Genomic DNA, 22,250 nt, shown 5'->3' with positions numbered 1-22,250 from the left:
AAGAGAGTGAAAGAGAGCAAGAGAGAGATAGAGAGCAAGAGAGAGCAAGAGAGTGATAGAGAGCAAGAGATTGAGAGAGAGCAAGAGAGAGCAAGAGAGAGCAAGAGAGTGATAGAGAGCAAGAGAGTGATAGAGAGTGAGAGAGAGCAAGAGAGTGCAAGAGAGCAAGAGAGTGCGAGAGAGCAAGAGAGTGAGAGAGAGCAAGAATTTTAGAGAGAGCAAGAGAGTGAGAGAGAGCAAGAGAGTGAGAGAGAGCAAGAGAGTGAGAGAGAGCAGGAGAGTGATAGAGAGTGAGAGAGCAAGAGAGTGCTAGAGAGCAAGAGAGAGAAAGCGAGTGAGAGAGAGCAAGAGAGTGATAGAGAGCAAGAGAGTGAGAGAGATCAAGAGAGTGATAGAGAGCAAGAGAGCGAGAGAGAGTGAGAGAGTGAGAGAGAGCAAGAGAGTGAGAGAGAGCAAGAGAGTGCTAGAGAGCAAGAGAGTGAAAGAGAGCAAGAGAGAGATAGAGAGCAAGAGAGAGCAAGAGAGTGATAGAGAGCAAGAGATTGAGAGAGAGCAAGAGAGAGCAAGAGAGAGCAAGAGAGTGATAGAGAGCAAGAGAGTGATAGAGAGTGAGAGAGAGCAAGAGAGTGCAAGAGAGCAAGAGAGTGCGAGAGAGCAAGAGAGTGAGAGAGAGCAAGAATTTTAGAGAGAGCAAGAGAGTGAGAGAGAGCAAGAGAGTGAGAGAGAGCAAGAGAGTGATAGAGAGCAAGAGAGTTAGAGAGAGCAAGAGAGTGAGAGAGAGCAGGAGAGTGATAGAGAGTGAGAGAGCAAGAGAGTGATAGAGAGCAAGAGAGAGAAAGCGAGTGAGAGAGAGCAAGAGAGTGATAGAGAGTAAGAGAGTGATAGAGAGCGAGAGAGCAAGAGAGTGAGAGAGAGCAAGAGAGAGCAAGAGAGAGCAAGAGAGTGATAGAGAGCAAGAGAGTGAGAGAGAGAGAGCAAGAGAGTGATAGAGAGCAAGAGAGTGAGAGAGAGCAAGAGAGTGATAGAGAGCAAGAGAGTGATAGAGAGTGAGAGAGCAAGAGAGTGATAGAGAGCAAGAGAGAGAAAGCGAGTGAGAGAGAGCAAGAGAGTGATAGAGAGCAAGAGAGAGCAAGAGAGTGATTGAGAGCAAGAGAGTGAGAGAGAGCAAGAGAGTGAGAGAGAGCAAGAGAGTGCTAGAGAGCAAGAGAGTGATAGAGAGCGAGAGAGGAAGAGAGTGATAGAGAGCAAGAGAGAGCAAGAGAGTGATTGAGAGCAAGAGAGTGAGAGAGAGAGCAAGAGAGAGAAAGCGAGTGAGAGAGAGCAAGAGAGTGATAGAGAGCAAGAGAGTGATAGAGAGCAATAGAGTGATAGAGAGCAAGAGAGTGATAGAGAGCGAGAGAGGAAGAGAGTGATAGAGAGCAAGAGAGAGCAAGAGAGTGATTGAGAGCAAGAGAGTGAGAGAGAGAGCAAGAAAGTGAGAGAGAGAGCAAGAGAGTGAGAGAGAGCAAGAGAGTGATAGAGAGCAAGAGAGTGAGAGAGAGCAAGAGAGTGAGAGAGAGCAAGAGATTGCTAGAGAGCAAGAGAATGAAAGAGAGCAAGAGAGTGATAGAGAGCAAGAGAGAGCAAGAGAGTGATAGAGAGCAAGAGAGTGAGAGAGAGCAAGAGAGAGCAAGAGAGTGATAGAGAGCAAGAGAGTGATAGAGAGTGAGAGAGAGCAAGAGAGTGCGAGAGAGCAAGAGAGAGCAAGAGAGAGCAAGAGAGAGAGAGCAAGAGAGTGATAGAGAGCAAGTGAGTGAGAGAGCAAGAGAGTGAGAGAGAGCAAGAGAGTGAGAGAGAGCAAGAGAGCAAGATAGTGATAGAGAGCAAGAGAGAGCAAGAGAGTGAGAGAGAGCAAGAGAGTGAGAGAGAGCAAGAGAGTGCTAGAGAGAAAGAGAGTGATAGAGAGCAAGAGAGTGATAGAGAGCAAGAGAGTGACCGAGTGCTAGAGAGCAAGAGAGTGATAGAGAGTAAGAGAGTGATAGAGCAAGAGAGAGAAAGAGAGTGATAGAGAGCAAGAGAGAGATAGAGAGCAAGAGAGAGAGAGCAAGAGAGTGAGAGAGAGATAATTGTCTAGAGGTGAGTGGTAAACGACTTGCGTAGTGATGGGAGATGCTATATGTATTGTAAGGTTTCTTCATAATGTTAGGGGTCGTGGTTCGAGGCCTGGCCAGGTTGTTGTGCTGTGGGACCCCAGGTCTGTGCTTCTGCTCAGTGGAAGCAGAAATGTTCAGTGGAGGAGCCACTCTAGGATGGAGAAGAAAGGAGGTCACACACATGCGCACACACGCACACACACTGACTCGCACAAACACACACACATACATTGACGCAGAAATGTTTTTAGAAATTCAGAACATACCCAATTAGCTGAGGGAATCAGCTCATAGGATGCTTCGAGTGCAGAAAAGTATCCACTGGGCGGGCGGGCGGGCTGGCTGGCTGCCTGGCTGCCTGCCTGCCTGCCTGCGTATCAGAGCTCTCTTCTGACTGCAGCTTCTTCCAGGTCTCTGGGGCTCAGTGATGAGATGCATCCCAACTAAAGACAGCACACACAGGGTACTGATTAGGAGAGGGAGCTGGATCATGGATGATGATACAGCATGACAACAGATTGGTATAACACTGTTTTACAACCTTATTCCAGTCCTTCTCCAGTTTATATTTACCTGCTATTTACTTTGTAACAATGTAGCTATACTATAATATCAATGCCTTGGTATTACTTGTGTACATTTAGGAAAATGACAATGATATCCAATCAAAAAGCAGTGGAGATCAGTTTGGGGATGTGATTGGCTGAGCCAGGAATGAGCTGGGGCAGATGAGGTTTACTGGTACAGGTGAGGTGTGGCTTGACTGAAGAGAAAGTTGATTGGTTCTGGGGCGTTGCTTGGCATTCCCTAGACTGGTGTGATGTGGGTACAGTGCGTGCCTCTGTCCCTGCCTCAAAGCCCACTAAAGAGAAGCAGGCCAGCAGGAAACCAGAGAAGGAGAAATACAGAGGAAGGAAGTGAAAGATTTCCTCCTCTTTACAGTTGCATAATACAGATAAGATGAGGAGGTTACTAAATGCGGAGGTGTGTTGAGAGTTTTTCATTGCTCAGCACTTCTGACTGATGTGGAGATCGGAGAGCACAAGGGGCCACAAAGTAACACAGCGCAGTTTCAAGAGCTCATGAAGAAACAGAGGTATGGTATGCATATAGGCATCCTACGCACTGGATAAACCATCCCCCAAAACACCTATGACACACATACTGAATCGACTTATTTAAAATACGCTTTGAAAAGGTAGGTTTTCAGACGTTTTTGAAAGACGGGCAGGGACGTTGCTGTCCTAGCTTCAGGGGGAAGCTGGTTTCAGCATTCGGGTGCCAGGACAGAGAAGATCTTTTCACACGCACAGTTATGGTGTTTCCGGCAGCTCAACTCCTCTGTGTTTGTCTTTGAACTGAGAAGGGAACCGGGGCAATTTATGAAAGACACACAGGGCCGTCCTCACACACCCTCGTTGTCCAAATGCTCCCGAGTCCACACACACCCACAAACACTCCCCGCTCACTCCCAACAGGGTCGGAGTGAATGGGGGCCAATTAGAAACAGTACAGCTAAAGCATTAAGGACTTCCCCCAATCAACGCAATACCCCCTAATCTCTACCACAGCCCAGACCGCACCACCCTCTGGAGAGCCTTGCGGTTGAGGGCGGAGCAGTTTCTGTACCAGGCTGTGATACAGGCTGTGCTCGTACCAGGCTGTGCTCTCAATTGTGGATCTGTAAAAATTAGTCAGGGTTTTGGGGACAAACCACATTTCTTCATCCTCCTGAGGTTGAAGAGGCGCTGTTGTGCCTTCTTCAATACACTGTCTGTGTGGGGTGGACCATTTCGGCCACGCAGTCGTGGGTGAACAGGGAGTACAGGAGGGGGCTGAGCATGCACCCTTGTGGGGCCCCAGTGTTGAGGGAGCGATTGGATATGTCCGTAAACACACCAGCCAGCTGGCCTGCGCATGCTCTGAGGACGCGGCTAGGGATGCCGTCTGGGACAGCAGCCTTGCGAGGGTTAACACGTTTAAATATTTTACTCACGTTGGCCACAGAGAAGGAGGTTGGCACAGTTAATGTTAGCGGGCCGCAACGGCGGCACTGTACTATCCTCAAAGCGGGCAAACAAGGTGTTTAGTTTGTCTGGAAGCGTGACGTCAGTGTCCGTGACGTGGCTGGTTTTCTATTTGTAGTCCGTGATTTCCTGTAGACCCTGCCACATATGTCTCGTGTCTGAGCCACTGAATTGCGTCTCCCCTTTGTCCCTGTACTGGCATTTCGCTTGTTTGACTGCCTTCCAGAGGGAATAACTACACTGTTTATATTCAGTCATATTCCCAGACCTCTTTCCATGGTTAAATGTGGTGGTTTGCGCTTTCAGTTTTGCGTGAATGCCGCCATCTATCCACTGTTTCTGGTTAGGGTAGGTTTTGATAGTCACAGTGGGTACAACATCTCCAATGCACTTCCTTATAAATTCACTCACCGAGTTAGCGTATAGGTCAATGTTATTCTCTGAGGTTGACTGGAAAATATACCAGTCCGCGTGATCAAAACTATCTTGAAGCGTGGATTCCGATTAGTCAGACCAGCGTTGAATGGTTTTAGTCACTGGTACATCCTGTTTGAGTTTCTGCCTATAAGACGGTAGGAGCAAGATGGCGTCGTGGTCGGATTTGCCGAAGGGAGGGCGGGGGAGGGCTTTGTACACAAGGCGGAAGTTAGAGCAGCAGTGGTTTAGTGTATTACCCCCACGCGTAGTGCAATCAATATGCTGGTAGAATTTAGATAGCCTTGTTCTCAGATTTTCTTAGTTAAAATCCCCAGCTACAATAGATGCAGCCTCAGGATATATGGTTTCCAGTTTACATAGAGTCCAATGAAGTTCCTTTAGGGCCATCTTGGTGTCTGCTTGAGGGGGAATGTACACAGCTGTGACGATAACTGACGAGAGTTCTCTTGGAAGGTAATATGGCCGGCATTTGATTGTGAGGAATTCTAGATCAGGTGAGCAGAAGGACTTGAGTTCAAATCAAATCAAATTTTATTGGTCACACACACATGGTTAGCAGATGTTAATGCGAGCGTAGCAAAATGCTTGTGCTTCTAGTTCCGACAATGCAGTAATATCTAACAAGTAAGCTAACAATTTCACAACAACTACCTTTTGCACACAAGTGTAAAGGAATGAATAAGAATATGTAAATGTAAATATATGGATGAGCGATGGCCGAACGGCATAGGCAAGATGCGGTAGATGGTATAGAGTACAGTATATACATATGAGATGAGTAATGTAGGGTATGTAAACATTATATAAAGTGGCATTGTTTAAAGTGACTAGTGATACATTTATTATATCAAATGTTTTATTATTAAAGTAGCTAGAGATTTGAGTCAATATGTTGGCAGCAGCCACTCAATGTTAGTGATGGCTGTTTAACAGTCTGATGGCCTTGAGATAGAAGCTGTTTTTCAGTCTCTTGGTCCCAGCTTTGATGCACCTGTACTGACCTCGCCTTCTGGATGATAGCGGGGTGAACAGGCAGTGGCTCAGGTGATTGTTGTCCTTGATGATCTTTTTGGCCTTCCTGTGACATCGGGTGGTGTAGGTATCCTGGAGGGCTGGTAGTTTGCCCCTGGTGATGCGTTGTGCCAATCTCACTACCCTCTGGGTAGCCTTACGGTTGTGGATGGAGCAGTTGCTGTACCAGGCGGTGATACAGCCCAACAGGATGCTCTCGATTGTGCATCTGTAAAGGTTTGTGAGTGTCTTTGGTGACAAGCCAAATTTCTTTAGCCTCCTGAGGTTGAAGAGGCGCTGTTGCGCCTTCTTCACCATGCTGTCTATGTGGGTGGACCATTTCAGTTTGTCCGTGATGTGTACGCCGAGGAACTTAAAACTTTCCACCTTCTCCACTACTGTGGAGTTCCTATATGTTGTTACGATTACACCATGAGTCGTTAATCATGAAGCACACACCCCCCACTCTTCCTCTTCCCAGAGAGTTGTTTATCTCTGTCGGCGCAATGCATGGAGAAGCCCGGTGTCTGAACCGATTCCGACAACATATCCTGAGAGAGCCATGTTTCCGTGAAACAGAGAATGCTACAATCTCAGATGTCTCTCTGGAAGGCAACCCTTGCTCGAATTTCACCTACCTTGTTGTCAAGAGACTGGACATTGGCAAGTAGTATACTCGGGAGCGGTGGATGATGTGCACATCTACAGAGCCTGACCAGGAGGCCACTCCGTCTGCCCCTTCTGCGGCGCCGTTGTCTTGGGTCAGCTTCTGGGATTTGATCCATTGTCCTGGGTGGTGGTCCAAAAACAGAGGATCCACTTCGGGAAATTCGTATTCCTGGTTGTAATGTTTGTAAGTTGACATTGCTCTTATATCCAATAGTTCTTCCCGGCTGTATGTAATAAGACTTAAGATGTCCTGGGGTAACAATGTAAAAAATAATACATAAAAACACAAAATACTGCATAGTTTATTAAGGATTCGAAGTGAGGTGACCATCTCTGTTGGCGCCATCAAACTACCTGCACTCCATGACACCTATAGCACCCGATGTCACAGGAAGGCAAAAAAGATCAAAGGCAACAACAACCCAAGCCCCTGCCTGATCACACCGCTATCATCCAGAAGGCGAGGTCAGTATAGGTGCATCAAAGCTGGGACTGAGAGACTGAAGAACATGCTTCTATCTCAAGGCCATCAGACTGCTAAATAGCAATTACTAACTCAGAGAGGCTGCTGCTTACATGGAGACCCAATCACTGGCCACTTTAACAAATGGATCACTAGTCACTTTAAACAATGCCACTTTAATAATGTTTACATATCTTACATTACTCATATCATATGTATAAACTGGATTATTGCAGCAGCAGCAGCCTCCATCTTCAGACAGAGAGACACAGAGACACACAGAGAGAAACAGAGAGCGAGAGAGAGAGAAACAGAGAAAGAGAGAGAGAAAGAGAGAGAGAAAGAGAGAGAAACACAGAGAGAGAGAGAAAAAAAAGGAGCGAGAGAAACAGAGAGAGAAACAGAGAGAGAGAGACAGAGAGAGAAACAGAGAGAGAGAGACAGAGAGAGAAACAGAGAGGGAGAGAAACAGAGAGAGAGAAAGGGAGAGAAACAGAGAGAGAGAGAGAAACAGAGAGAGAAAGAGTGAGAAAGAGAGAGAGAAACAGAGAGAGAGAGAGAGAGAGAGAGAGAGAAACAGAGAGAGAACCAGAGAGAGAGAGAAACAGAGAGAGAAACAGAGAGAGAGAAACAGAGAGAGAGAAACAGAGAGAGAACCAGAGAGAGAGAGAAACAGAGAGAGAGAGGAACAGAGAGAGGAACAGAGAGAGAGAGAGAACCAGAGAGAGAGATTAGACTGATGTATACGTTAAAGAACAGAAAGCTGTGCCCTCTGGGACAAAGTCATTAACTGTTCTATGCACTTTCTGTATAGAACATAAATTATCCAGGTTATACAGATTATAAAAAAGTGTCTTTAAAAACAGGCTTTTTTAATCAGAGTGAGAGTGTTCAGGCCAAGGACACTGTATGATTCATAACCATAACAGTACTGTACATCAATCACATTAGAGAAGGGGGTGGGAAACGGGACGGACATGGAGGCCATCACTCTTCATATTGGTTTGTCTAATAAAAGAGCCTCCTGTCTCTTAGCAATGAATTATGCATCGTACTTATGAAATGTCCCCTCATATGTTATACTGTAATGCACACACATGCATGATGCATGCATTCTTGTACACCTGCTTCAGTAGGGACCCGTTTCTCTCTGTCTTACACACCTGAACACATTAGCACAGGCATGCACAAACACGCACAGATGCAGGTACACGCACACACGCAAACATACACACATAGACATACATCCACACATGCAAGTACGCACACACAAAGAAGGTAAGATAGGCAGCAGAGATGAAAGGTGCTTGTAGTGATTGATTACTCTGTTCTTTCCTCTCACTCCTTCAATCACACAGATAAGTACTCTGTAGTGCGTGCCATACAGTGGGGCAGAGTGCTGTTCCATGGGAACAACAGAGCCCATTCTACCTCCTATATTTATCCTCTTACAGAAGAGCCTTCAGACTCTCCTCTCCCTCCTCTCCTTTCCTCCCCCTCTCGCCCTCTCCTCACCCTCCTCTCTTCTCCTTCCTCTCCTACCCTCCTCTCCTCCTCAGCAGAAACTCCTCGCCTGGCTTAAGTGGTAGAAGTGTTTACGTCCGGTATGTTGAGAGCAGGCATATTTGAGGACACTCTGCATACCTTGGTACCACACAAAGTACTTTTCATATTGGGTAGAGGCAGAACTATCCCCTTACCTACTTGTTAACACTAAACTTGACTGTTCCCAGGACCAGAGTCTTATCAGACATCTCCATGTCAGGTTTCATCAGACAGTAGCTTAACTGCTCTTTACTTACCAAATCTTTTCACTCTATTTTCCATGGCACGAACAAAAACGCCCCGCCCTTCATCCAGCCCTATCACGGCACAGATCAATGCATCACCTGCCACTGTGCAAACGGCCGGCGGTAACCCTGGCAACCAGAAATATGGCTGGTCAATTATTCATTTGATCAGGGAAGTGGAAGTCATAAGAGCCCTGGTCTGTAGACAGACAGACAGACATACAGGCAGATGGACACGCCAGGCATGGTCAGTAATAGCCCTGTAGCATGCTGTTTACACACTAACACACTCAACACACTCACAGAGCTCAACACAGTTGAATGCAGTTCAAAGCCCTTAACCCTCAGGCCCTATGGCCGACATGGGAGTGCTATATGAATATCTGTCATCCAGACTCACAGAGATCACATTTTACAGCCCTGTACCACAACAGACTGACGCCAGTAGGGTGAAGGGCATGGCGGGGCATGGCGGGGCATGGTGGCGGTGGTGACGGCACTCTCTCAGAGGACTTTGAACCTGCTGTACAAAAGCCTGCCTCCCTGACCTGTACGGCACAGGACATCCATTATGCCATAACACCATAACACGGTATGACACCTGGAGCTGACACACAGGGAAAGGCTCTATGTCTCAGAGATACCGGAGGTTATGGATGGTGAGAGATCATGGCAGATTAGTTATGTTAGAGCCATGGGGTCACAAACAGACAGAAAGGAGGTGACTCCATCCACGTGATTGTTAAGGGGAGGGTGAAGAGGTTTCAAGTTTTAATGTCAAATGTACAAGTACGGTAAAATGCCTTTCTTGCTAGCTCTACATATTGTTGATCTCCAGTAACTACCTCATCTCTGAAGACAGAGAGACAACCTCTGGCTTTAACATACCTCTTCAATATCTTTAGAGTTTATTCAGTAATCCTAGCTCTCATTCTTTAGGAGCTAGCTATGCCCCCTAAGCCTCCCCCCAACCCCCCATGCCACTGCCCCTAAATTTTCCCCCTTATCAACAACCCACGGGGGGCCAGCACAGGAAAAAAATATAATAATAATAATAATAATAATAATAATAATAATAATAATAATAAAATATATATATATATATATATATATATATATATGAAATGTATGCATTCACTACTTTAAGTCGCTCTGGATAAGAGCGTCTGCTGAATGACTAAAATGTAAAATGTAAATGTAAACCCATTAGCTCCCTTAACATGAAGTAACCCAGGGGATGGCATGCCCTCATGTACAATCAGGTCAACTCAACAGCAGGAATGCAATGTAAACAAACACTGTAAACATCTCTGGAACACCATCAATCAACAGGTGTGAGATACATAACTACAGAGGAGCGTAATGGCTCCCGGGACAAACATAGCAATGGAAAAACAACAAGGCTAAATTGTAAATTGTCAACATGGGACGTTTTACAGCTTGGCGGAAAGAGATCCAAAAGGGGCCAAGACATACCGACCCAATATGGCACTGGTACAACTGGAACCCAAGCCACAGCTTGGAGAGGGCTAATCAACATGACAAAACAAAGATGCCTTGCCAGTTGGACTGAGAAAGTGGAACAACATGTGTGAAAGATGAAACCGTACTGGCTATGCAGGGTTTAACTGTGACGTGGGACAGGGTTCAGAATGCTCTCACAGGGAGTGAGAGAACAAAGATGTTTCAGATCATTCCAATGTTCTTCTTGTGCATCTTCAGAACAACTTGCTCTTCTGAAGAATGTCCCCACAACTCCTCTTGTCTTGTCTAATAAATGGTAACACACACACACATACAAAACACAATCCCAACCCATCCCTATGTTTCTTCCTTCCGTCTCCTTTTCTTCCTCCCACCCACCGCTTCTAGGAAGTATTACATGATTCATCCATCACTTTACAGTACTGTATTATTCCACTGATGACAACAGATCCACCTGTATTCAGCCACAAAGATGTAAGCAGACCCCCTGGAATCTATTGCTGCTCATTCATAGAATGGACTACAGAGACAATCCAACTGTCCTGCTGTTGTAATACATCCTCCCAGGACAAAAAGGCAGGGGCAGAGAAAGCAGCACTGTAAAGGTCACACTACAGAGAGCTCTCTTTACACAAACAAAGTTTGTTCAAACAACCTTTAACAGTGAAAGAATGAATCAAAAGAAAGTGGGTAAAAATTGGCTATGTTGTTAACTTTTTGTTCATTGGCTTATGAACAGCACTGTGCACACACACAATGTTAACTCTGGAGGAAGAAGGGAAGACAAAGACAAAGACAAATACAAAAGGGATAGAATAAAAGACAGGAAGAGCACAGGGAGACGGGACAGAATGAGCAGGATGCTGTAGTTTAAGCCTCGGCTTTATAGAAATGCCCACAATAACTCCACACCCCTCCCCACCATAGGCCATTCACCATACCCTCCCCCTCCCTATGCCATTCACCATCTCTGAAAGAATCACCATACCCCACCCACGCACACACACACACACACACACACACACACACAGACACATACATACACACTTCCTCTGTCCACCCCTCCCATTCTCATTCACTGTCTCTAAGAGTTCTGACACTGGACCAGTGGCGGGGGAGAGGGGATGCCAGGCAGGCAGAGGTCTAGGGGTGGAAGATGTTAAACAGTTCAGAGACTGCTGCTTTTCTGGGTATAAAACCAGTTAAAGGCCTCTAAATCTCACACAAGTATTACCCAATGTTTTCAACACAAGTCGTAAGTAACTCAATGGGAGCTCTGCGCTCAATGTAAGGGCCTCTGATGAGCTACATGTGCTCCAATGGGCTGCGTTGGTCAAGGTTTGATATTGATGGCGTAAACATCACGGAATTGACCACGGCACATCACTGGAGGCCTACTTGAGATGCACAAGTCACACTTCACAGCCTAGGCTGTAGCCCAGCTGTTACTCTGTGTAGATCTACGCTAGCCTAGGCTCCATATAATAGAGGAGGGCCCAGACCTGGTCTGTGTGAGGCCAGAGGGGAAGTAGAAGAACAAACCCACTTCAATGGCTCTTTGTGCGCCTGATAGAAAACACCCAGTGTCCTCCTGCTCACGTATAACATTACTAGGACAGAGAAGATCAATCAATCAAATGTATTTATAAAGCCCTTTTTACATCAGCAGATGTCACGCAGTGCTATACAGAAACCCAGCCTAAAACCCCAAACAGCAAGCAATGCAGATGTAGAAGCACGGTGGCTAGGAAAAACTCCCTAGAAAGGCAGAAACCAAGGAAGACACCTATAGAGGAACCAGGCTCTGAGGGGTGGCCAGTCCTCTCCTGGCTGTGCGGAGTGGAGATTATAAGAGTACATGGCCATTAAGGCCAGATTGTTCATAAAGATGTTCAAATGTTCATAGATGACCAGCAGGGTTGTAGAGGGTGCAACCGGTCAGTACCTCAGGAGTAAATTTCAGTTGGTTTTTCATAGTCGAGCATTCCGAGGTCGAGACAGCAGGTGCGGTAGAGAGGGAGAGAGAGAGAGAGAGAGAGGAAAACAGCAGGTCCGGGACAAGGTAGGACGTCTGGTGAACAGGTCAGGGTTCCATAGCTGCAGGCAGAACAGTTGAAACTGGAGCAACAGCATGACCAGGTGGACTGGGGACAGCCAGGAGTCATCAGGCCAGGTAATCTTGAGGCATGTCCTAGGGCTCAGGTCCTCTGGGAGGGAGAGAGGGATAATTAGAGGCAGCATACTTAAATTCACACATGACAAGAGATAAGACAGGAGAATTACACCAGATATAACAGACTGACCCTAGCCCCCCTGGCACATAGACTATTGTTGCATAGACACTGGTTTCCCCCACACTTGGCTCCTCCATTGTCTCTGACACCCAGCGCTCTGTGATGACCTCACACCACACCCACTTCACCAGTCAGCAACTGAACAGGCGTCAATGTGTTTCATGGGGGCTTATCATAGCTGTAAAAAAATATATTTTCTTCCCTGCTGGTGCCTAAATGGAAGTGTGTAGTTCTCTCGCTTTCCACGCCCTTCTCATTCCTTGAATTGCCTTGCTTCCTTTATCTACAAATGAGTCCCAAACAGAATTGCACAATTAGCCAAGCACAATGATGGTGTCTGTTTGTGGACATATGAAGACATCAATTCATAGAGAGAGCGTGGGTTGTGTTTTGTGTGAGAGGAAGAAAATGAGAAAGTGTGTAATGATGTGAATCTCTTGGAAGATTGAAAAGGCACCAAAGTTCATCAGAATGGTAATCATGATAATACTAATATCACCTATATCTCAGTAAAACATGGATTGATAGGATGGCTGTCTACCTGCAGAAGAGACATTTTTCCATCTCTAAGCAGCCACTTGACTCTACAGTGGGTAACATACAGAGGACCATCGATAGTAAAAAAAAGAACAGGCATGGACTGCCATCTACTGGACATTGACTGCTTTCAATACAGCCATAGGATACTTCACCAAATGTGAGAAACATTCAAATTATAATAAGAAAGCCTTTGTTGACATTGTTTTAAAAAGCCTATTTAAACATCCACAACCTTCTGTGCAAATACAAATGTCTCACTTGTAAGTAGGGGAACTTTAACAACAGTGCAACAAGCAATGATGTGAATACTGTACCATGTGACTTACAGACAGTGGTGCAAAGTGAGAAAGCAACTTCAAACATGACTTAGAAGGTAGGCCTATTCAGGTTCAGAAAACGTATAATAGATTTAGAAAACATATCTATGACGTATAGAATGTATCATAGTCTGACACGAAATATACACCACAAAAAGAGACATTTAAGATCATGCCTAATCATTGCCTGACAATTAGACTGTGATAGCTCTGGTTCACAGTCTGAGATTAATGCTATACATTTATTTGGAAAAATTCTTCTCACAAGCTCTAGAAGCCAAAATGTTTAATAAAATTATATTTTAACTTACTTTATCGTTTGTCCGTGTGGTTAGTCCTTTTTCAGGTAGGAATGTGAGACAATATATCCACAGGAAAGTATAATTACATCAACTTTTCAAAGTGCTGGTAGTGCTTTCCGATTTCTATCACTTGAAGCATGCACAGACAGCTACCTGGTGGATATTTGTACAACGCAGGGGAGCGTGATTAGTCCTCTGTTGTTCTCAATCATGATCAATGATGTTTACTCTCAGGTACGGACGGATATTGGGAGGTAGTTATTTGCAGATGATGGGGCCTTATGGAAGAGGGTGTTAGGTTCTAATTATTAGAGTAAGAACTCGACGGACACTGTGAAAGCTTAAACCAAGTTTATTCTTCCCAAAGAATCGAACAGCTGAATGGACAAAAACATATTCACATGAGCACTAGTATTTAACCCTTTCTCCTATGCTGAGTCTCCTCCTACACATCTGAACAGCCAATGCATCTCTGTTGCTAGACAGAACCTTTAGTAATATCTGTTCTTCCTCACTTCATCTGACCTGAACTCTGCCCCAAAGTGCTCACTCCTCCCCATCTCACGGCTGTCATGGTGACTGGTACCAGACTGTGTCTCTTCTCCTCCCAGAGGATCCCTGATGGTTAACAATAACATATCCTGACATAATGTAAACGTTATACATTACCCTCTCTCCCTCAGTGACATGAATAAGTATATTTCCTATTCTCAGAACCCAGCAAGGGGAATAAATGTGCCCTACATAGTCAGGAAGGTACAGGAAGCAACTGAGGTAGAGCGGTGGGCATTCATGTGGGGATTCAGCAGCCGGGACCTCGTTGGAAAGGCTAGATGTCATACAGGGGCAAGGACTCAGAACATGTAGTGGGGCTTTTTGGACCTCTCCAGTAGCTGCACTACAGGTGGAGATGGGGGATATGCCATTGCAGATTACGAGACAGCAGCTGGCTAATCATTATTGGATCAACCTACAGGGACATGGGGTGTCTCATCCTGCGAAAGGGATTTTACAGGCATGCTGGGAATATGAGCAAGGACACAACACATGTTTTGGGCGGGTGGGTAATAGCCAGGCGAGGGAGATAGGATTGTATGGAAGGGATTTTAGTCCAATGGTAGCTAATCCTGTAAATCCACCATGGCGACTCCCCCCCTCCAGTAGCTGATCTAGAAGTGTTGGAGAGACTAGGGAAAGATAGGGAGGATGTTGATCCATTTACACAGATGGTTCAATAGACCCACGGACAGGATATACTGGGTCAGCATTTGTAGTGCAGGAATGTGGAGTGACAGTCAGGAAACATATGACAAATCATATATACGGCAGAGCTGATGGGCACACTGTTGGCCTTGCAGTGGGCGGAGAAAGTATAGTCCAACAGAGTAGTTATTTGCTCTGATTCATGTGCAGTGTTGATGTGTCTGCAGTCCTTTAGCTCATGTAGCAGACAAAACCTGCTTTATGATGTACTACAAACCCATGGCAGGATTAGACAGATGGGTATACAGATAAGAGTTACTTGGGTCCCAGCCCATGTGGGGGTGGAGGGGAACGAGGCAGTTGATGTACTGGCTAAACAAGCACTTGGTAATGGGGATGTTGATGTTGTAGTTTCAATGAGCGAGGCAGAGGCAAAAAGCCTGATATGGACAGTGATGGTGCAGAGATGGCAGAAGCAGTGGAATAGAGATACTAAGGGCAGGCATGTATTCGAAGTACAGAGGAAAGTCAGGGAGGGGAGGACGGCAGGAAGGGACAGAAGAGAGGAGGCTATTTTTGCAAGATTGAATAAGACTTTAAATGTGATAGGAAAGCATCCAACAGGAAAGTGTGATTGTTGCCAGGAAACAGAGACAGTGGGGCATGTATTGATACAGTGTGTGCAGTATGAGAGGGAAAGAGGCTGAGATCTAGTATGAGTCAGTATATACAGGAAATGAGTTGAAAGAGTATATTGAGTAGAATGTCGTTAGTGTGATGGGAATCACATTCCTGAGTTCCCAGAGTGTCCTGTAAGGGGATGAAGTAGGCCGCAGTAGCTAGGATCAGGTTTATCCAGCAGGTCACCTATGTGGAGGCAGTGAAAATATCTGAAGGTGTGATTAGAGATGAGATGGTAGTGTATGTCCCACAGTCTGCAGTGAATGACATGCACTAACAGTGAAGAAGGTGGCATTCGTTGTGATTAATTGCGCTAATAAAACTATCAAAGAAGCTAAATGTCATTGTGAAGGTGGCAAATATATTTCTGGATCTCCAGGACTTTACAGCCAAAATGTTACAGAGAGTACTGAATGAAGAGGTTCCTGAGCATGTGTAGGGACCTGAATAGACATTTAAATACGACTGAAGGAATACCATTTTATTTTATTTATAGTAGTAGAGTTAATTTTGGTTCGTGTTTTTTGTTTTTGGCAGTTAGTATGAATTTGTTCATCCAAAACAGTTTTTGTTTTGGGGGATTTTTTCCTACCTCGTATAGTAGCTGGTGGCAATACACCTTATGAGTGTCTGCCAATAAACCTCAAAGAAGTACACCGGATGCGGCACTGCAGCAGTAAACAAATCAGTGGAAGCTGCAAAAATGGTGTATTCATCTAACCGTTAATCTTTTACAACTGTATGTGTTTGTATTTGTTTATTGTTTTATTAGAGTCGCTAATTGCCATACAAATCCATCGCTGCGGTCTCCCAATGTCTTCACCTTTTGACAGAAATGCAAAATGATGCAAGCAAGTTACGAGAGACCGCAATGACTATTATTAAATATTACGGTGTTTGAACGTTTTGGCCCTCTATGTGCTGTAGAGTGGATAATTCAATTGAGCCTGGCTATAATAGCTAGCTATGTTTATTGTGTGTGTTTGTCTCTCCATTTGATATTTGGGAGGTAACTAATGTAATGCAAGTGAAACACAGCCTCCTGCCTCCTGTTACACACAAGTGTTCGGAGCATGCTAGATGGCTAATTAGCAGTTGTCCCCTCCGTCTTCCATAAACAAGTGGGGTAGCATGGCGATATGGCCGTGTGGAACACTAACCCTATAAAAGGTGTGTATCAATGTAACCCAGTTTCTTGAAAATAATTTCTTGCTGATATGAAAGAAAAGGTCCTTATGCTTCCAAAACCGTACCGCAAACGATGGGAGTTAATGTTCAGACCGAGCGTCAGGGCTCTTAACAAAACTACTTCATACAGAAGAAGCCTTCATCCAATGACTTGTGTAATGTAATGGAACGGAGTCATGATCAGGGTCCCTTCCTAGTCCCTTGGTTCAAAACAGAGAGGCAGCTTACTTTCCCCTCATGTCAGGATGACGTGGCAGTCTCAAAACACTCCCAGTGCACATCTATCGTACAAAGCAGGGTTGAGGAGTTAGCGAGGTAACTTTGGTAAACTTAGTTCAACTCAGGATAACCGGTCATAAGAAAGTGTCTCACCTATTAGCCAGGTACATTCCTAGGGCAACGAATCCTTCAGAACTAACCTGCTCCGGGGCAGGCTAACTCCCCTTCCCTGAATGAAATGACAGAGCCACAAGTTGAAGACAAATCCAATTCCCTCACTCTAGCAAAGATTGTGTCATCCCCTTCATTTGAGGAAGATTACTAATTAAAAATGTTATTAATCAAATGTTTGTGTTATGTTAAAATATCACATTACACATTTAGTAATGACAGAATGCATTTTAAACTTCACACAATAACACGTATGAAAAAATAATGTGTGGGTAGAAAAGTGCTTGTGCATGGATAAGCCCAAAGACAGCATTAATGATAAGTAATAAAGACAGCACTTCTAAAAGCCTATTTCATACCATAACCTACTGAATTTGCAAGATAACTTTCCTTTAATTTAGATTTTGGAACAAATGAAAATGTGGCACTGACTCGCCAATGAATTGATGTTTCAGCATTGTCTCAATGAAGCGTTCGACTAGCCAGGTGCATCATGCACACGCAGTTCCAAGCTTGCTAGAGTTAGTGGCAGGCGGACGAGCAATATCCACCGTTGTAGTACAGATGAAGACTGAGCTGGAATATGAAGCTAACCAAAGCTGGTTAGCTTTAGAAAACCCTGAGTAGGGCTTTGTAGCAGTTAAGATGAATGACCTTATAAAGAATTAAGAGTGGCCAGACTTTTCCCCCCCAATCAAATTTTATTGGTCACATACACATGGTTAGCAGATGTTATTACGAGTGTAGCGGAATGCTTATGCTTCTAGATCCGACTGTGCAGCAGTATCTAACAGGTAATATCTCACAATTCCACAACAAAACCTAATATCTAACAAATTCCACAACAAAAATGTAGTAAAGGAATGGGATAAGAATATATAAGTATAAAATATATGGATGAGCAATGACAGAGCAGCTAAGATGCAGTAGATAGTGAAGGATACAGTATACATTATATACATATGAGATGAGTAATGCAAGACATGTAAACATTCTTAAAGTGGCATTATTAAAGTGACTAGTGTTCCATTTAAAGTGGCCAATGATATCAATTCTGAAGGTAGGCAGCCGCCTCTCTGTGCTAGTGGTGGCTGTTTAACAATCTGATGGCCTTGAGATAAAAAAAAACAGCTTCTATCTCTCAGTCTCAGCTTTGATGCAGCTGTACTGACCTCGCCTTCTGGATGATAGCAGGGTGAACAGGCACAGGCTCAGGTGGTTATTGTCCTTGATGATCTTTTTTGCCTTCCTGTGACATCAGGTGTTGTAGAAGTCCTGTGCAGGTAGTCTGTGTAACAGACAATTAATCTGTAAGTCTATGTCGTAGTTTTTTTGTTTGAATTGTTTACGTGTTCGCTATGCGGGGGAAATGATAAGACAGGTGGTACTACGTGGCTAATAACTGTTGTAACGGGGATCATTATCGTAGCAACACATCTTTGGGGTGAATGCATTCCCGCGCGATGTTAGCTAAGTTTTCATGTTACCGGGTGTAGTTCGTAAAGGTTGATATGTGTATGTTAGGATGAAGCGTGAATTCATGCCAGGAATAATAAGTGTGAAGTTTGATTTCCTCCCTTCTGTAATAAGCAGCCAATGAGGTATTTTTTCCTTTATTCGTGTGTTCAATCTGATACTGTTATAGCTCCGGCTAAACTGTTAATGTATGTAAGCACTTCAGAGTTATACCAAGCTAATAAGTCACTCATAAGACAAGAAGGTGTAAGAGTGTGCTTAAACTGTATTTTCATTTACTTTATAGTTCTCACGGAAGGTGATAATTCTGACTAAACTACAGAATAAAGCCGCCAGTTAAAATCAAGGAACGGTTGTGCTCGTGGTTACTGGAAGGAGTTACAGTCTGCCCCCGGTGATGCGTTGTGCAGACCGCACCACCTTCTGGAGAGCCTTGCGGTTGTGGGCGGTGCAATTGCCGTACCAGGCGGCAACTGCCGTACCAGATGATCTCAATTGTGCACCTGTAAAAGTTAGTGAGGGTTTTCGGTGACAAGCCACATTTTTTCAGCCTCCTGAGGTTGAAGAGGCGCTGTTGCGCCTTCTTCACCACACTGTCTATGTGCGTGGACCATTTCAGTTTGTCGGTGATATGTACATCAAGGAACTTAAAACTTTCCACCTTCTCCACTGCGGTCCCGTCGATGTGGATAGGGGGGTGCTCCCTTTGCTGTTTCCTGAAGTCCACAATGATCTCTTTTGTTTTGCTGACATTGAGTGTGAGGTTGTTTTCCTGACACCACACTCCGAGGGCCCTCACCTCCTCCCTGTAGACCGTCTCGTTGTTGTTGGTAATCAACCCTACCACTGTTGTGTCGTCTGCAAACTTGATGATTGAGTTGGAGGCGTGCATGGCCATGCAGTCGTGGGTGAACAGAGAGTACAGGAGGGGGCTGAGAACGACGCTTGTGGGGTGTGGTGGTTAATTTCTTTACTATCAGATGAGGAGATAAACTCATCACACAAGTCAGTTATACTGAAACTATATCTTTATTCACTTATTAATAAGGGTGCAAGTCAATACAACAAACACATATAAAGTGAATCGATTGAGTGCTCTAGGATAATAATGGCTGCTCGACAAATCACCCTCTGATGACTCGTTGAGAGCCCCGAGACAAAAGTACAAAGGTATTTTATAGCCAAGATACACCCCCTTCAGTCTACATGACAAACAACAGATGTATGGGATGGGTCACAAGGTTAAGATTTGACAGTATCTGCTGTAAAAACAGATCTCTTTGTGTAGAGACCAAGGTCTGGCCCTGGGGTCATCTCTCCCTGGTACCTTACAGAACAGAAACATTAACTCATGCTCTGGAATGCGGTCCCTTTAGCTTATCAAAAGACATCGTAAATCTCCTGTCAGTCTTATCTCCCAGAGGCCCACTTTCAGTTCACACAGACACAATAGAGTTATAAGAACCCTCTATTCTGTTGCATAAAACATTATCGCTTTTTTATGAGAAAAATGGCATAAAAATTGATTTTAAACAGCGGTTGACATGCTTCGAAGTACGGTAATGGAATATTTAGAATTTTTTTGTCACGAATTGCGCCATGCTCGTCACCCTTATTTACCCTTTCAGATAGTGTCTTGAACGCACGAACAAAACGCCGCTATTTGGATATAACTATGGATTATTTTGAACCAAACCAACATTTGTTATTGAAGTAGAAGTCCTGGGAGTGCATTCTGACGAAGACAGCAAAGGTAATAACATTTTTCTTATAGTAAATCTGACTTTGGTGAGTGCTAAACTTGCTGGGTGTCTAAATAGCTAGCCCTGTGATGCCGGGCTATCTACTGAGAATATTGCAAAATGTGCTTTCACCGAAAAGCTATTTTAAAATCGGACATAGAGTGCATAGAGGAGTTCTGTATCTATAATTCTTTAAATAATTGTTATGCTTTTTGTGAACGTTTATCGTGAGTAATTTAGTAAATTCACCGGCAGTGTTCGGTGGGAATGCTAGTCACATGCTAGTCACATGCTAATGTAAAAAGCTGGTTTTTGATATAAATATGAACTTGATTGGACAAAACATGCATGTATTGTATAACATAATGTCCTAGGGTTGTCATCTGATGAAGATCAAAGGTTAGTGCTACATTTAGCTGTGGTTTGGGTTTATGTGACATTATATGCTAGCTTGAAAAATGGGTGTCTGATTATTTCTGGCTGGGTACTCTGCTGACATAATCTAATGTTTTGCTTTCGTTGTAAAGCCTTTTTTAAATCGGACAGTGTGGTTAGATTAACGAGAGTCTTGTCTTTAAAATGGTGTAAAATAGTCATATGTTTGAAAAATTGAAGTTTTTGCATTTGAGGAATTTGAATAACGCGCCACGGGATTACACTGGCTGTTGAGTAGGTGGGACGCAAGCGTCCCACCTAGCCCATAGAGGTTAACAAGAAATTTGTGGTTGAAAAACGAGTGGTTGAAAAACGAGTTTTAATGACTCCTACCTAAGTCTCCTACCTATGTAAACTTCCGACTTCAACTGTATATGGTTTCCAGTTTGCGTAAAATCCAGTAAAGTTCCTTGATGGCTGTCTTGGTAGCCACTTGAAGGGGGGATATACACGGCTGTGACGATAACCGAGGAGAGTTCACTTGGGAGATAATACGGTCGGCATTTGATTGTGAGGAAGGTGAACAAAAGGACTTGACTTCCTGTATGTTGTTACAATTACACCATGAGTCGTTAATCATGAAACATCCACCCCCGCCCTTCTTCTTACCAGAGAGATGTTTATTCCTGTTAGCGCAATGCACTGAAAATCCCGTTGGTTGTATGGACTCCGACAGCATGTTCCCACCTAGCCATGTTTCCTTGAGACAGAGTATGTTACAATCCCGGATATCTCTTTGGAAAGCAACTCTTGCCCTGATTTTGTTACCTAGGGACTAGATAATAGCGAGTAATATAGTCAGAAGTGGTGGGTGGTGTGCGCGCATCCGAAGCCTCACTAGATGACCGCAACGGCACCCTCTCCTCCGACGGCATTGTTTTGGGTCGGCCTCTGGAATCAGTTCAAATGCTGTGGGAGGTGCAGACAAAGGATCTGCTTTGGGAAAGTCGTATTCCTGGTCGTAGTGCTGGTTGTGCTGGTAAGTTGACGTCTCTCTGATAGCCAATAGTTCTTCCTGGTTGTATGTAATAACACATACATAAAAAAACGAAATACTGCAGTTTCCTAAGGACTAGAATCGAAGCTGCCAGCTCCATCAGCACCATATTGCCATCTTTGGGCTAAGGGTAGGTGCTAGCTAGGGGTTGGGGCTAGACTTGTCATGTTGATGCAGAGCAAGGGTTGACGGATTTCATCAGTGGACAAATGTTCCAGTGTTCCAACACTCCCATGGCTGTCTGTCTCCCACCAGCCCCCCTGGCAGATGTGGAGGATAAACCACGGTGGGGGCCCCTCCCATGGGGGGAGGATGATGAAGCTGAGGTGCATCAAACTTCTGATTCCAGGGCACAGTTAGATCATATAATTCTACTGTGACTCATGTTTATCTGTGGTGGTGTAGAACATAACTACATTGTCTCGGCTTCTGTTCCTCTCCATAGGTAAACGCCTACACCTTTTGTGTAGGCATGGGGTGTGGCAAACTGGCTGTAGACGTGTAGCCTTATTTAGGCTGCAAATATATTCATGTGGGGCAACCCCTTCCTCTCTGGCTGCCTCTGCTCACCAGACTCCTGACGCTGCTTTGGGAATTCCTACATGTAGGGGCCAGGGTGGCCGATACGGCAGCTTTCCGTTTCTGACCCCTCTTCCTTTCCCATTGTAAA

At 44.6% G+C, this 22,250-nt stretch overlaps 1 long non-coding RNA gene across 1 annotated transcript; it reads left to right on the top strand.

Moving 5' to 3' along the window:
• Positions 1–18,389: 18,389 nt before the first annotated feature.
• LOC123726138 (uncharacterized) lies at positions 18,390–18,752 on the top strand. Its single transcript, XR_006758455.1, has 2 exons — positions 18,390–18,531; positions 18,693–18,752. It is a non-coding gene; the product is annotated as an uncharacterized lncRNA (long non-coding RNA).
• The last annotated feature ends 3,498 nt before the right edge of the window (positions 18,753–22,250 follow it).

Source organism: Salmo salar, chromosome ssa13, assembly GCF_905237065.1.
Source record: "Salmo salar chromosome ssa13, Ssal_v3.1, whole genome shotgun sequence".
Lineage (NCBI taxonomy): Eukaryota > Metazoa > Chordata > Actinopteri > Salmoniformes > Salmonidae > Salmo > Salmo salar.
Note: the sequence above shows the minus strand (reverse complement) of the source record. Positions and strands in the feature narration are given on the sequence as shown.